This window comes from Plectropomus leopardus, chromosome 13 (genome assembly GCF_008729295.1).
Source record: "Plectropomus leopardus isolate mb chromosome 13, YSFRI_Pleo_2.0, whole genome shotgun sequence".
NCBI classification, from domain to species: Eukaryota; Metazoa; Chordata; class Actinopteri; order Perciformes; family Serranidae; genus Plectropomus; species Plectropomus leopardus.
This window is the reverse complement of record NC_056475.1, coordinates 21,217,896-21,235,617: the sequence shown is the minus strand read 5'-3', so window position 1 is coordinate 21,235,617 and position 17,722 is coordinate 21,217,896. Positions and strand designations below refer to the sequence as shown.

Sequence of the window (17,722 nt, the reverse complement as noted above, 5' to 3'; positions counted from 1 at the left end):
AATTTAGCTACTGATGCTTTGGGAAATTCATGGATTCTGCTCTTCAAAATGGTACTTGATGTTAAAATGCCAACGTGGGCAAAGTGCTTAAGACTGATTTTTTTTCACCCACGAGAAGAAGCACTGATTCGTGTCACATAACACTTTCTATCCAAGAGTAGTAGTAGATAAAACTCTAAGAAATCTAGAAGCAAGTAGTTCTGGACTGTTTAACTAAAATAATACGCACTGTAACTGCAGCCAAAATTTAACTGACCTCCAAGTATGTTATTGTGTTGTATGGTGACACAACCAAGAAGTTAATATGAGATTCGCTAAGCCGCCGCAACTCAAGTTCTAGCTTTACGATACTGACAGCAAATCTTTACACAGTCACTTGTTAATGATGCCACAGCATGTTACTGATTGCAGTCTCTGGGGGTGAGCGGGCCAAGATTACAGGCTCTGTGAGGAGCCTGTGACAATGTCTGCACTGATGAGCAAGACTGAAGCTCAGACGACGACGTAACCATGTATGAATCAAGTCTGATTTACATGTTAAATAACGATAAATTAATATGCAAGTTTTTTTATGCGACCGTTGCAAACATCAATATGTTACAAGTCCATGCTGATGTCAGTTTGGTGAGTGCAGTGGCTTTTGTGTGTGCTGGCTTTGCATGGGCCACAGTGAAGACTTTATGGGTACCTATAAGTTACCTACAGCTACTGAAATGAATCTGCCAAAGTTTGCAGTGGTTAGCCTGTGCCAAAAAAAAACCTAACAAAAAAACAACGTGTTGCCTAAATACTACGGAGGCTTCCCAAGGGTTTTTTTGCATTCATTTGCAGTATCACAACATGTTCTCACTCAAAATTTGTCCAATATGGCAGCTGGGACAGTGGCCCTTGGATATGATGCTCTAGGTAATCCTCTAGCATCAGTTTTGGACACTCAGGGACAGGGTGTCAGTTTCTGCTTGTTACACGCTTGTTGTCTCAAAATAAACTTCTTTTCACAGTAAAAAGTAGGCCATTTAAACAAAACTACTTGGTTAGGTTTAGAGAAAAGATCTTGCTTTCGTCACAGTAATAATAATCATATAATAAATTGACAGCAGAAGAACAAGAACAGGCAAGCAACAAAGGCAAATGAAGAAGAAAACCAGGAATACAGAAACACAGGGAACAAACCTGGTCAGGCAGTCCTTCTTGGCACTAGAATGACAAACTGAGAAAGGAAAAAGGGAAAGATGGGCATATATACACACAGAGAAAACTAATCACAAGAACATGACACAGCTTGGGTAGGTGGGCACAGGCAAAGGGGAGGTAAACACAGGGATTGGCGGACAAAGGGTGTGGTAGGGAACACTAGGTTGGAGCAAATGACTTATCTAAGACGGATGTGCAGGGAAGACTCTTGGAAAAGGGAAGCACTTAAAAGACTGATAAAAGGCAGGTGTGTCAGAAAACAGGCAGGAAATACAGACAAAGGGAGGAAATAACACATGGGGAGACTGACTTTCAGAATAAAATAGAAAACAAACTACAACAAAAGCTGAGATCATGACAGATTTGGTTTAAAATAAGTAATATTTTTTTGGTACATAGCTAAAGTAAGTTAACTACATCACACGTAGGACAAAAACAGCAGTGTCCTGGAGGGAAAATCCTGTGTTTGCTTTACCCATCTGACACCCCTATCTGCCTCTAAGACTTTGTCACTCTTTCTACTAAATTATTGCTGTGGATGGGTTTACAGTGGGTTAGTTAACCCTTTTAAACCTGGACCGACACTGTTTTTCATTGCTTTTGATGGATCTGTAGAGAAACACCATACATACCAAACGTATTTCTGAAAAACCCAACGTGCGTAGTTGTTTGCTGTTACCAGGGTGAATTTTTCATTTGTGAGCAGGCTATAACTGTGAAGCCTGAGCTAGCTAGTTATCTGCTCCTGCAGAGTGCACAGGTGGTTGATTTGCTCAGTTTGACATGTCTTCATCCAGCCAGCACGTTGCAGCGTGAGCTTACAGACCTTTCATTATCATCAAATTTGGCAACACAGATCAAAGGAAAGAAAAATAAACCAAAGAAAAAGAGCAGCTTCTCTGTCTTTGATGATGAAAGCACACATCTACAGATGCGCTGTAGCCTAAATATAGCATTTAATCATGCTCCTTCTAATTGTGGCATCCATTCAGACTATATACTTCATAATGAGAACATATATTTCGTCAGTGTCTTGATTGGAGCCAATCTTACACAGCATGTTTCTATATAAAGGAGACATACGTATACAATATTTTTTCAGTTCAGCTCCTCGTTGGCTGCTTCATTTCAGTCGTGTTTATTATTAGACTTTCCAAAACATGACTAATGTTAGAACTACAAAAGTAGAAAGATTCAAGCAAGAAAGAGCTGGAAAAGTCAATCAAACATTACTGCTGTAAATGCTATTGTAAAATCTATGTAACTTTTAAGACTATCACTTTGTTATAAAGTAATAAAGAAAATAAAGTCATAACTTTTTAAACTTTATAAATGTTCACAATGGTGTATTAAGAGAATGTTTTTACTTGTGTAACATATCATTGCAATGCAGCTATTTTTCCCATCATTATTGCAAATGGTCGGCATATTTGTATAACTGAGTATAGCATGGAAATTGTCATTATGGAAGCTGCCTAGACTGTGATTTTCTGTGCTTTACTGCAAAACACGAGGATGCATCTGTACTCTCAAAGGCAGACTCACTGAGCTTGGTTTCAAGCTGCACACACGAGGTCTAATAATGGTCACTCATCTAATTCGAGCAGTCTGATGAGCAGCTCGCTGATGAAGACTCCAGCAGTGAGGATGATGAACATGAGCAGCACAGCGAGGCCACGTCTCACCACCAGCTGCCTGACTGACAGAGCCACGTCATCTGAAGTCTGCTGACCTGCTCCGAGCGCCTCCAGCTTCCCCTCCGCCGGACTCAAAGAACTGGATCGACTGGTTCTTATGGGAGCCTGTTTCTCACTGGTGTCCAGGGCTGAAAGAGAGAATTTAAATACATGGTTAGTTATACAACAGTTCCCAGAAAGCAGATGTTCTATTTAGCTATAAGTATGAATAACAATAGCTTTTGCTTACCTTTTTTTTCTATCCCAAAGATCTTGTGCCTCTCCATAACATGGACTCCGGCTCTCACCAGCGCCTATTCAGAGATATTTAAAACAACTTAATCATATTTTTTTTCACATTTACAATCTTAGCAGAGGTGTGACCTAATCCTTTATTTTTCAAGTCTTAAGTTCCTGTTTTGTTGACCACTGCACAGTTTTGGGATGAGAACGAAATTATCTCATGAAAATTTTAGATTTTTTCCCCAATAGGCACACAGTAACATAATGTAAATTCTTCACGGCTCTGTCCTGCAACCTGATTGAATACTATTGTACTGATTCAAACACAATGGATCTGGGGAATTAAGTGCCGACCTGCAGGGATTGAATAGTGTTAATGATAATTAACTATAAAAAGGAAATGAGGGGAAATTAACAGATTTTTGGCACACTTTTAAAATGACATATGTCTTAATCTTTGGTCTTGGGGGAAGGTATCAAATATCTTCAAGTCAAAAGACTCAAGTCCAAGTGAAGTCACGAGTCACTGGTGTTCCAGTCAAAGTCATGCTGTCTTTTTTGATTTTGTTGAGTCAAAAAGTCATCAAATTTGTGATTTGAGTCTGACTCGAGTCTGCACCTCAGATTATTAGCATCACATGATGTCAGCAGTGGACTTACTCACCTCTTTAGTGGCTTTCTTCCAGGTAAGTTTACACAGGAAAACTAAAAAAAATGTGGACTGAATGAAAACGCAAATTAAAAACCCCATCCACAGCCCTGCAACAGAGACACAAAGAGGGATGGTTTATTAATTTTAGTAGATTGATGTGACAAGACTGTCATTTACAGTAAAAATATTTAATCTGTCCTCACCTACAATGCCCATCTTGACAGGAAACATCAAAGACACTCCAATGGGGAGCCCAATAAAGTAGTAACCCACCAAGTTGAAAACAGCCCCAATTATTTGCTTCCCTGCCCCCCTGACAATACCTCCGGTCACACTCTGTGGAAGTTAAACACAGAGGAATCTACGGCAAAAAGTCGGGTTTGTTTTGCTCAGCAGAGAGATCAAATGACTTGTGTGGTGAAGGTTCTCACTGCAAAGGCTTCAGTGATATGGATGAAAGCAAACATCTTCATGACATCGGCCACCCTCCGAATACGCATAAAGATATGACAATGAGATTCTACCAAAGACATTTAAGTGCAAAGGTATTTGAACTAAGTTTTGTTTGTGAGTTTAAATTACATAACTGCATTGACCATGTCTCAGGTAGTGACAGTGCAAAAGGTCCAAGCTTACTTTGCGTGTCCTCTGAAGTTAATACATGATGATTTACATGTTGATATTGTATGAGTTTGCTGTTTGCCTGTTAGTTATTGTTTCGGATGTAAGAAAACACACACCTATGAATATCGCGTGTCAAAATCTGTACTTACTTCTCTGTGGTGAAAATGTAGCCAACAACATCCCTAGACACACCAAGACAAGCTCCGATGATACATGCGAGTGTAGCTGGATTGGACATAAGAAACACAGCACATTGTAGGACAAGAGTGGGAAATATCTAAAAGCATTAATGTGGTTCTTTAAATGGCACATGATTTTAAAAAATGTTTGTAGATCCGAGAAGCTCTCTATAACATAAGCAGCCGTTGTCTCCCACATTGGCACACTGCAGTGGAGATTTGTCAGGGTACATATTTGATTCATACCTGCACAGATGAGGGAGACCTTGCTGGACATCTTGGCTTGCTCTGTGTTCCCAGCACCAAGAGCATTTCCAACCCGAACACTGGCAGCCACACAGAAACCCACTGTAGTGGTCAGGATAAATGCAAATATGGAAACAATCATTTCTTTACTATATACACCAAGATTGTTGTTATTTATAGTAAGAGAGAAACTCTTACTATAATGTAAAGCAGTTACCATGAAAGTTACCATGAAAGCGATAGCAGCCAGTTGATAAACTATAGAATGAGCTCCCAGCTCGACCTCGCTGATGACGCCTGCCAGTAACCCTGCGATTTCATACAGCCAACACTCCAGACAATGCATCAGCATGCTGGGGATGGCCAGGTGGAGGAAGGGACCCCACTACTGCATGCAGTCTCATGACCAGCCTAGGAGATAATAGGAGGGAAATGTACTTATACCCATTAAAACAGCCATGTTAAGGCCCTGACACACCAAACTGACATCAGAGAACTGGCGGTAATGAAAGGCGGTGTCGGGACAGCGTTATCAGCGGAAACCAGTGCAGAGCAACAGCCATTCATTTTCCAGTGTGATAAACAAAGGCAGACTCAAATGCACTAACATGCCCATTTGGCCAGACAGCCACCAAACAGAGAAGCTCAGATTATAACCCCCCTTCCCCTGTGTAGGGAGCATGACTTCATTCTCAGCTCAGGACGCCATTACTCCACTATATCTTAAGTCTACAAAGCAAATAGTTCCTGCTATATTAATGCTGCTATTATAATGTCATATTTGAGGTGACAGTGAATCAAAAGGACAGAAACAGTGCCAAATTTAAATGATGCCAAAACTGTAACCCTTCCAGGACTGAAGCCTAATTCTTAAGAGTTTTCCATTAAGTTGCCTTGAAAGAACAGTGTAATTATAGATAAAATAGAGACAGCGTCCAAGTTCTTAACATTGAGTCAATGAATTCCATTAACTGTAGGCCTAAAGCTAGTGTAGTCTTTATTTATGTCCACAGCAGGTCAGCATCTACAGATGTGAAATTTATCCACAGGCAAGTGAGCAACTCAACACACTAAAAGAGTCAAATTTATAATAATAAATACATTATTAATCTATATTTAGTTTTATGGAGCATCTTTTATATAAATGGAGCTTTTACTGCAAGAAATTCCTCTGACTAAGCTAACAAAAATGATTAATAGTCTTTGTAAAATCTTTGTTTCTATTTTTGTAATAATAATTTCCAGAATTAAAAAAAAAAAAAAAAAATCATAGGAGGGTAATGGTCAAATGAAAAGTTATCCCTTTCAATCCACTCAACGTACCATCCTATGTAGCTTTGTGCAGTCCCTGAAGCAGATGTAAACAAACAAGAAGACAGCCAAGGAATACTGTGTGATGGCGTTAGCAGCTGCAGATCCACTTCAGAGGCATCAACACAATTAGACAAAAAAAGGTAGAAAACAACGCATATAGTCATCGCTAGTCACTCATACAGAAGCCTGCAATAGACTATCAAGCATGCTGTATCCTTACTTTGACTGATATTATTCATTATATTATGAGTTATGTGGATTCTACTTACGCAACCCCCAGATCCAGACGGCTGAGGATGATGTAGTTGATTATTACATTTAAAACATTCCCCATTGCTCCAGATATCACCTGGGGCCACATGATGCCCTGTGAGCGTAAGCACGCTGTTTAAAAAAGCATGCCGCTTCAACACATCGGTGCACCTGCAGTTTATTACCACCTTACAGTGCACGCTTCTTTCTAACACACCATCTCATTACCGACAAACTTTCAGTCATTATTTTGTTTCACACCAGTGGTCTTCCAGTCATTGAACCCACCTGATTCTGAAGATAACTCCCCTGCAGCTGGTACATGAAGGCAGCCTGCAGCATGGAGGCGATGAATTGGGTTAATTGGATCAATAATGCAACACAACAGCCATTCAGTGCAGCGTATAGAGATGGAGATACAAAAAACATAATAAAAAACTGGCGCTGAATTCACTGGCAGAGCAGGCATAAAGATCTTCACATACAGCTGGGAGAGTCTTGGAGAAAATGGTAAACAAATGCAATGAATCATGCTGAATAACTTGAGTTATGGGTTTAGGTGTATAAGTAGCTTTTAATGTTGGTTTGTGTTATGTATTGCTATGATGCATTATTTCTAAGGTGAAGAGGGTTCACCTGGCGACCTCTGTGCTCTGCCTGACAGCAAGCAGAATGGGCTGAGTGTTAATGAGGATGGCCCAGCAGGGGAAACAGGCTAAGAGCAGAATCAGAACTCCCCTTTGGACTATCACTCCAACACGCTTTAGGTTACCACTCCCGTAAGTCTGCAAGAAAGGGGTCAGAATAATGAGAAAACACTGCAAGGCAAAGGGCCCAACGAACACAGGAAAACTATTCTGAAAGAGCACACTATGAGCACAGCAGCGACTGACCTGGTTTTGTAAATAAGATGAATTCAATACCTGAGATATGAGAGTATCACATGCTGAAGCCAAACCACAGCCAATGGAGATACCGGTGACATTTATTACCTATATTGAAATTAGTCCAGAAAGAGAAGAAAAACATATTCATGCTTGGATAGATAAACGTTAAATGAAATAAATTCAAAAGCTGTGAAAGAGAATGAGTTGTGAGACCCGAGAGCAGAATGCCAATAAAAACAGAAGCAAAACTCTCTCACCGCTATCGCTAACGCCACCCCCGCCAGCTCCGTTTTCCCCAGGTGACCGCAGAACACCATGCTGACGAAGCCGATCAGGAAACTCATCATCTGTGAAATCACCTGAGAAACAAAATTATGTTCCTTCGTTTTCATAACCATAAAAACATTCAATGAACTGCCCCTAACATGAACTCCACATGCAGCACATACAGTAGCTGATGGAGTTATTATTCCATACAAAAAACTTGTTTCAAAAGGCCTCGAGGTGAGAAAAAGTTCTTATTTTCTCTGGCAGCTGACATGTGTTATACTTTGGTTTTGCTGCAGCTCCTTTGTATTTCTAAACGTCTTTACTACTTCTCTTTTCTTCTTTAGAAAATAGTTCTAGTGATTGCTGGTGTAGGTTTTTGACAGCCTTTGGCATCAAAAGGTTTACACAAAAGGAAACTAAATGTCCTCATCTATCAAGTTCTGGCTTTGTGCGATGAATGGGAGTCAGTGAAAAGTGGATACGTGTTGAATTGCCAACTATTTTTCTTTCCACAAAGTTATAATTTTCTGCTCAGGAGACACTTGCAAATGCACTTTTTTTCTTATGGAATATTGAAAATACTGTTTTAAAAAATATCTCTAATATAGTCTGTCAAGTGAGTCCATGAAGTTTCAAGAGGCAGGGCCGTAATAACCTATGTAACGCGGGGCAATCCACAAATGCTGTGACCCAAGCCCCCAGGTGGATCTGGGGATATCCCCCCCCCCACAGTATCGTAGATAAGGAGTTCTCAGAGTTTTGATAACTTAGTGCTATTTTAGGGAGCCAGCAGGATTTTTTAAAACGAGTTTTTCTATGACATACTTTACTATGACTTTTTATGCTACTGCTCCAGTAACAGCTGTCAGGTTGTCCGTCTGTCCGTCCAACTCACATGAACGCCCTAAGGGAATTTCTTTAGTTTTGACACAAACGCCCACTGGGAATCAAGACTGAACTGATTGGATTTTGGTTTGAAGGTCACTGTGACCTTACAAAACAATTTTTGGACATAACTCCAGAATTCATATGCTAATTATGATAGAAACTCACACAAGTTTCTAATAGGATGAAATGATGGCATTGTATATATAAAAGAGCAAAGGTCAGCTTCACTGTGAAATCATTTTTTTGCAAAAACCCTTTTCTGGCCATTGCTCAGCATCATAACTCAGGAGCAGAAGGAGAGACATTCGGTCAGACACTAAATTGGCACCATTAATCTTGGGTGCCCACCTTGAAACTGCTGATTGTGTAAATCATCTGTACTGTCAAGTTGAAGATGTGTGTGAAGCATCCATGTTTTAGAACGTATAGTTTCTCTGCAGCAACATTCACAGACTTTTTGAAACATTTTCCACTGTCATGGATACATATGAGTGTGGACAGTCAAGGATGGAAACTGTAATGCAACTTGACTGATTTGCAGAGGTATACAACGTGATGCCGTTTTTAATGACATTTTATGACATACTAACACTTTACAAAAACTATCACAATCAACAGTGATATAGCCAATGTATCACTCATGTAGCATTTTAGTTTTCCGTTTTTTTTACACATTTGAAAGTAATGAAATGGAGACAGTATGTTGTTTGACATTGATTGTACTTACATACAGCAATCGAGCGATGGCCTCTGCTAGGGTATGGCAACACCACTGCTAAAACTGCAATACACTATAATACTGAAGCAGAAACTATTACTAACCAGGGTAATTTCTTATGTTTATTTATGATTGTTTCAGATGGTGGTATGCAGTTGCCTATTATAGAACAGCAATTTTTTCATAAATATATATTTTTGTCAGTACATTAGGGGGACATTCAAAGCATTTTTGAATAATATATGCTGTATTGTAATTAAGGCATAGGATTAAGAGGTTATTTTCTATTTAGACTGAATATAATTAGCTCAGATACAGTTTAGATAAATGTCTACAACTTCTTTTTTATCATTTGCAGGCGCTAATTGAGTACGAACAAAATATCATACTGTATCTGTCTCGTACTTGAGCTAGTGACGCCTCTACGGCATTTACTTAGGTCAGTGAGAGGGTGTAATCCATTTAAGTTAAAATGTTGCCACACTTTTATCACTAACAGGCAATTCTTTTTCTAATTAGTCCTAATGGTTTGGAGTTATTAACCTGTTAATTACTGTTATAATAAAGCAGGTGGCAAATTGAAAATACTTACTGGAACACAACAATCCTCATGTCAACAGTAAAGCAATTTTAGCCTTTTCAAATTAAAAGCAACTCAGACATATTAATGTTTATCATGGCTAGAAGTGACCTACACCGCCAACTACTGAAAATAATTGCTGGTTTTCAAAATATGCAATCCCAACAGCCTAAGTATGACATATGTTCCTGTATTGTTGTAGACTTGGTACCCTTAGCTCTGAAAATGTTTAGTCTAGAGGAGTAAAATTTGACTCGTGTGCCATCTAAACACAATATTACCACGGGTCCCGCCAGTTTTAAAAGCTGAACTGTTTCATTCTTGTAGTTCACAGGTACCCAGCGCTGGATGCTTTTCAGGCAGGATCCGCAGTGTGAGTCAACACTGTGAACAGCAGGAGGAGGGGATTCGTCTGTTCTGGACTGTCTATTTACTTCTCTACATGCACTTTTTGTCGCTAAATCTTCCATACTGAAATGAGATTTGGCAGAAAACAAAACTCAATCCCAAAGTGAATGATCGTACAGTACAGTTCCCCTAAGAAACAGACAAGAAGGCTGGGGTTAATCAATAACCAATTACCAGGATAACAATCAATAACCAAGGCAATGTCCGCCCACCTTGCTCGCTGTCTGTGAGAGTGGGCATAAACAGTATGCTGGGGCATTGCTACAATTCATATCTCTCTACCTCCGACCCACCAAGATGTGCACTCCCCTTAAAACGGTGCCAAAATGACGCTGGTTGTTTTTCTCTCAGCTGCTCTTCAGTGTCACAGAGTTTCACTCTTTCACTAAAGTTCAAAGGAACTAAATGTTTTTGGTCAAACTCAATTCATAGGCCGTGACAGACCAAACCGACATCAGCAGCAGAAAAAGTCCCCTGCGGCCTCGCCCTCACCCTGCCATGTCTCAGCCAAAAGGTGGCACAGGAACACACTAAAACGACAGCCAACACGCACGAATGTTCATGAGAGGAGATACCCTCCATACCAGCACACTGTGGTCATCAGCATTTATTATTCAAAACCGGAAACTGGAAGACCACCATGACAATAAATGAACAGTTAGCACGATAACAACACAATCTAATGTTCAAAGAACAAAGCATATTTACTGAACAACAACACAAACCATCAGGAAGCTTTTTTTTTTTTTATAAGAGCTCAATGGGTAAATAAAAACAATTTTACCTCATATAACAAGTTTGTTTCGACCACACTCACTTCTAACTTTAGCTGTTTGTTAACGTTCCTCACTTCCATTTCTCTTCTCTTGTGTTGAGCTGAACATCATAATGTGTCAGAGAAACAGCTGTTTTTTGCATATTCATGGTTTTAGATTTTAAAGGCTGTATTTGAAAATATTCATCACCAGTAAAAACTGTGCATTTCTGCTTGGAAAAAAAAAGATTTCTGATTAAAAAGCAACAAACTCTTCTGCTGCTGGCTGTCAAACAGTTTCACGACTGCAAAGATTCAGAGAGAAGTGACGATGTGTTTCTGACTCAGAGGTTTATTTTCCCCTCACTGAGGTAAATCACAGTCTGTCACTGTAAAACAACACACATGCTTGTATCCTGTCACCTCCATCATGTTATATTCTTCCTCCCATAGTAACACCTCTCAGTGAGGCATTCCTCTCCCTGGTTGTGGCCATGTGAACCTCCCATCGGGTGGTGCTGTTTACTCTTGTTGAAATTCAAACGCTCAAAAATTTCTGGCACATCAGGCTGCTTCACTGAACTTTAAACGGATTTCTAATCATTTCCTCAAATAATACAAACATTCTTTCTCTCCTTTAGCTGATTCAAGTCTTTCAACACAGTCAAGCAGCCCTGCAACATACCATTGAATACATTGTCAAACACTTAATTTTTGCAGTTTCAACTATTTTCTTTGCCTCTGGATCCATAGCGAGAGGAGTCGAGAAAGAGAAAGGGAAATTAGCGGAGGCCGATGGGAGAGGAAGGGGGTGACACCTAGTGTAGGCTCTCATTCATTTTCCTGGTTCAGTGATGCAGCAAGGCCCACCGGGTCCACCCACCCACCAAATTGTATTCCTCCGGCTCCCCCATCCCAACCACACGCACAGAATCACACACACGTAAATATGTTCCACCAACCAGCGGGGCCGGCGTCCGCCGTGACGTCACACTGCAGTTCTTCTCGGGCTCCACTGGATGACAGTGGCAAGTCACCGCTTACACACGATGAGCCGTCATTCTTAATGGCGACCGGTCAGAGTGTGTGTACGTGAGTGCATTTGTATATCTGTGTGCATGTGCGTTTGGGTGGGGTTCGCGCCTGATGGGTAGCGATGGGGTATTGAGGAGGTGGAGAGGGCTTATTGGAGGGGGTAGGTGGTTTTGATGGAGGTGTAGGAGGCGGGGGTGGGCAGTAAAATCGCAAATGAGAGGAAATTGTTTTGAGTCACAGCAGATTTGGTGGAGTGAGATAAGGGCTGATGACGGTGGTGGTGGTGTGAACGGGGGTGGGTAAGTGTGTGCGTGGAAGAAGGTTTTGGGAGGGGTGGGACTATGTACACACAGTGTCACTGTGTGTGTGTTGGGGTGTGCGTTTATCAGTGTGTGTAGGTTGTGAATTTTTTCTATGAGAGAGGGGAATTGAGGGAAAGATGAGGAGATGGGTGGTTTAGATAATGGCGGCCAGAGAGAGCAGACGAGGGCAGAGCGTGTCACACAGAAAGATAGAGTGCGATGGAATAAGAAACAGTGCGTGAGACAAAAGAAGTGAACATTTGATAAAGAGGTAAAAAAAAAAAGGGAGACAGAGGAGCAGAGGAGGGGTGCGCAGGCCGTGGATGAGAGGATGGACGAGGGGAGGGACGTTGAAAGAGTGCCAGAGTAATTTTTCGACGTGTTCTCTTCCCTCCTTTGTTGGTTACGCTATGGGTAGCTTTGGCGGCGAGAGCTTTAGGGGGTTTTGGGGGGAACAATGATGCAGAGGGACCCGTCGCGTCTGCTCCAGCTGATAATGATGATGCCTGTAAACGATAACAATAATAAGTAGCTTCTAGTGGAACCCTAAAACCGCTGGCACGTGACGCGTACGTCACACATTATCACACATGACACACTGCACTGGACACACAGACATGGCTATCTCACGTTGGCAGTGTGTGTGAGGGTGGTCGGAGAGAGAGAGAGAGAGAGAGCGAGACACAAAGACACAGACGTGGAAATAAAGAGAAAAAGGGGAGCAGGGAGGAAAAAACGGATTATGCTCGGATTCTGTCACCTGCATACACTTGACATCCGCATACAGGACGAGTGTGGGATATGTGTGCTGAAAGTCAAAAACAAAATGAACGCATTTATAGCTGCCCCTATTGTATGTGGGCAATCTTGTGTAATTTTGCTTTTATCAGTACAGACAGGAAAAAAAAATCAAAGGGAGCCACTCAGAGAAAGCTGAACCCTACTGAGAAGCATTATTTGGAAATGTGGTAAAAAACTGAATGAGATGCTGGGAGGGTGGGGTGTGTGTGCTAGTGTGTTGGGGAGTAGGCGGGCGGGGGGGTTATTTCACATATTTTAGACCACAATTTCAGTTTAAATCTACACAATGTCAAGCGCCTCATTTGAATTTCAGACCTTGTCACAAGGAACAAATAATTGAAGCGCGGACTCATCTCACCGCAAAGAAATGACAATATAGATGAGAAGTAATTCAGCCATGACTAAAGCAGAAGAGAATTTGCTGTCTGCTCTTTTGATGATGTATGAGCTTTTGAATTTCTTTGGTGAGTCATATAGAAATAACTTGAAATAGTCAAAGCGATGCAGCACTCACATTGTGTACTTGGTGCTATAAATATGGCTCCATGTTTTGAAGATTTTAACTTTTCGTGAGGAGCAGAGGGGAGCTATTCTCAAATAACAAATTACAATCCTAACATGTAACTGTCGAGTCTCTCAGGTAATTAGGTTAGATTATGCCTTAATGAATTCCTTGTCCGACCTGCTAAAACAGGCGTCATGGGAACATGTTATAATCCCTCTGTTGATTTAAACAGTGCCGTCCTAATGCAATGGACGAGCCCTCTAAAATGCCACCAACCCCAATTTGTCTTCTGTGACTCATCCAGCCTCTAAAACAATGCGGCACCGTGCTGCTCGGCCCCTCATGACACACTGTCCTTTCCATAGCACCCTTGATGAAGCTGCTGGTTTGTCCGCAGGGGTAAACACAAACAGACAGCACCAATGGGTTTCTCAGGGACCGCTCACATGGGCAAGGGTGGGAAAAAAGTGTAGAAGATCAGACGTAAAAAGCTTTTTGAGGACATCTTGTATGACTCAGTCAAAAGCCTCCTACAGTATAAAGCTCACGAGGGTTATTATCTGTGACTGCGGGTTTTTGTTGAGAACGTGATGGGGTCGGTGGGCTGTATTATATATGACAAACGAATGCTTGGAAGTGATTCTGTGCTTTGTTGACTCATAGACTGAAGAGGCTCATTGACTGTGGCAGCTGGCTGACCTTGGAGAGAAAGCAACCTGTTTCTCTCACTTTCAGTTTCACCCCTCGGGAGCTTTTTTTCCCCCTCCTCATCTGAGGAAGTGAAGCGGGAGATGTACGATCTGACGTGAAAGTCGCAGGGAGGAGAGCGGCACCTGGACTCACCTACTTAAAACATGCCAGCAGCTTGTGACGCTTTCAAAGTCTCTAAACTCTTTAAATCGATCCTCACACGCTTTGACAACTGGCTGAAAATAACTTTGCGGTATCTTGTTTTGGAAATAGATTGAAAACAAAGGAGTTATCTGCGCTGTCTAAACGCTTAGCACACACACTCGCGTCTTGACTACACACTAGAGTGAGCTCTGATTCACCCTAGTAGCCTAATCGCAGGACGTGCACTACCTTTTACCTTTCGCAATCTGACTGGAAACTTGTACACTTACAACTTACGCTTGCGTCAACACCAACAGAAAATGTTAGGAATGTTTTGCACTTGGAATTGCTCAGTATGAAAGCAAAGCTTAATGCACAGCCAACAGTCACAGCTCTCCCCTTTATGATTCATATATTGCGTCAAAGTAAGTAATATTTGATCGGTTCAGCTGTTGAGTCAAACGCATAATAAATGAAATTTAAAAAAAAAGAAAAGAAAACATGGAAAGTGAAACATGACGTCAGCAAAGTGGCATTTCCACAGCAGATTAACGTATTAGACAAGACGAGGGAGAGGAGGCAGAGGACAACAGAAACTGGCTGATCAATTGTGCCAAACAATTTGTTTTGTATGGGTTTAGTTTTTCTTAAACCGGAATTTAAACAGACTAATGGACAAAAATTGTATCAAAAAACTGAAACAAAAATGAACAAAAATAAAACCTCGGTGAAGCTTTGCAGTTCTTCCTGCCTGTAGTTTCCGCAGCTTCTTAAGATGCTCTAGACTTCTTCTGTTATCTGCAATCACATCTAAAATGGATTTTGGGATTTCATTAATTCTTAAAATATTCTTAAGAAACAGAGTCAAGACTTTTCTGGTGATCATATGACTAGTGTGTAAAACACGTTACTCATCTGAGAAGTGCAGATGCACAGACTACAGGCGTTTGCAAGTCCTTTGCGGATGCGTCCGGCAGGTTACGCCACATTTTCTCCACTGCTTCTTGGTCAAACAACTAAAGGCTTTTGATGGATGTGAAAAAATGCAGAAAATTAAACCCATTCCAAAATCCTAAATGAAAGGCAACGGTTTTAAGTGAGGTTGTGTCAATAAATGTGTTACAATTTTGCACAAATAATGAGTTGGTGTACAAAGACCTTAAAGCTGCAGATACGACTGCCTAGGGTATCCTGCATCCTGCATCTGGAGCGTCGGTTGTGAACATCCTTGGAAATTCGTGCTACGTGTCCTCAAGATGCAATATGCTATAGGGACTAGGAGAGCAGTGTAGGGGCAGTGTGTGGAAGTGACAAGGTCAGGTGTCAGAGAGCACTCCGGCAGCGACAACAATGGTAGAAAGTTTTGAAGACAAGTTAATATACCAAGTCCACAATTACCAGTATGATCTGTACGGTGTCTCATTGCTGCTGCAAAATGACAAATATACTTGTCAAATCATATCAGTACCAATACAGAAGTCGACAAGGCAACCTGCAGAAATAAATGGAAACAAGTTTAAGACCGCAAATGTGAATTGGGAAGTTTCATATGGTCTGAGTTCTCTGGTGATCCCTGAGTAGTAAATAGGCAAGTGTGTGAACAATACCGAACAGCTGTTTCTGATACATTTTTGCAGATTACATAAAATGTAAAATCTCTGTGATAAGCCAAGATGTAATCGGATCTATTAGAAAACAATCTGATTCTCTAAGAAGCCACGTAACAATAACAATCCACAATGTTTTAAACCAGTTTTTGTTGCTAAATGTCTCCTTCAGACACGACTCATTTGGACTAAATGTGAGAGTGTTGAATCTTTTTCAGCATTTAAATAATGGCGTTTGGACCGTGGCAGGATGTTTGTGGATGTTTGTTCATGTGTTACACATTGTGTTTGAACAGAGTTTGACCAAATATGTGGTCAGACTCTACAGTTAAAGGTCGCAACCACAGAGTGTGAAAAAGGTTGTGACCAGGTCATAATGTTGACGACTAACAGAGAAACCGTTTCCACTCGTCTCTCATGGCTTTCTCAACAATGCAAAGTTTCCAACTCAGTAGATGATAACGAAATATTAATGATCAATATGCCTCTTGTTGCCATGGCAACACCGTGAAAAAGCTGATAGCTACTGTGTGGTCTTTCACACCTGAATGTTTGCAGTCTCCTGAAAGTTGCATAAACCACTTAAATACAAATGTTCCCAAAATGAAATGCTCTAAAAGATGCACATGCCCATAAATAAAAGATTGCCTCGGAATCACTTGCACAAACATGTGCACAGCTGCAGACAGACTCACACAGGAGGGACTGAAGGCACGAGAGCGGGAACACACCAGTGAGGTTTCACAGTGTGAGGACATGGCCGACAAGGAGCAGCTCTCACTCAACACAGAAAATACTGTTTTGTTTTTTTTTGGTGGGGGTGGGGGGGGTTGCTGTCAGGGAACCTAAAGCAGCACAACCAGCTACTGCTAATTCAAATGGACTAAATTAATCTCATTCTTGTCCAGGGACATGAAAATGGGGAGGGGAGTGAGGTGGTGGGGCGGAGCAGGGGGAGTGTTGTGTGTTGGTGATGAGGCTTGAAAAGAGATGAAGCTGGCTGGGGGGGAGGGACGGGGGAGGACTGGAGAGTGTGAGTTAAATGCAGAGAGAATTAGAATGAATGATGACAAGACTTGCTCCTTATTTCCTTTTTTTGTGTCCCCGGGAAACAGAAACCTAATGCTTGCCTCTATGTGGGCCACACAGCCATCAGATGCACTTTGCTGCAGAGATCAATAGTCAGATTATTCATATCCAAAAATAACATGATGTGACCACCCAGTGACAGACTGACAATTTGGAAAATAGCTTATGTTCCTGATGAAAGCTCATCTGATTTTCTGCAGTATAAAGGCCTTGTTTTTGTTTTACAGTAACCTTGCGCTATCTGACAGCCTGTGACTAATGAGTCGGTTTAACATCGAGTTTTGCGAAAAAGTCCTTTGCCACTGATAGAAAGAAATATCAGAAACTGAAGCAGAAGTTTGGCAAAGATGTTTGAAATTGAATTAAATTGCACCAGCAACAATGAAATTATTTTGGTTCCTCACATAACATGTTTCTGATTGATCAAAACTAAATCTTGCCAAAATACAAAAACAAATATTTTGTGTATAATAGTTTAGTGTTGCAAGTAATTATAAATAATAGATCTTTTCAATTTTCAAAGCAATTCCACCCTGCAGAACAATATGATTGAATTGGATTTTTTTTGTATTTATTATTTTGTCTTCACAAACATCAAACGGCCATTTTAGTGTTTTTTTTATTGTACCCCCCAATAAAAATGTAACCTACATGCTTGGTTTTA

At 41.0% G+C, this 17,722-nt stretch overlaps 1 pseudogene; it reads right to left on the bottom strand.

The window, feature by feature from the left end:
- Positions 1 to 2,780: 2,780 nt before the first annotated feature.
- LOC121952932 lies at positions 2,781 to 10,217 on the bottom strand (annotated as a pseudogene).
- Positions 10,218 to 17,722: the final 7,505 nt, after the last annotated feature.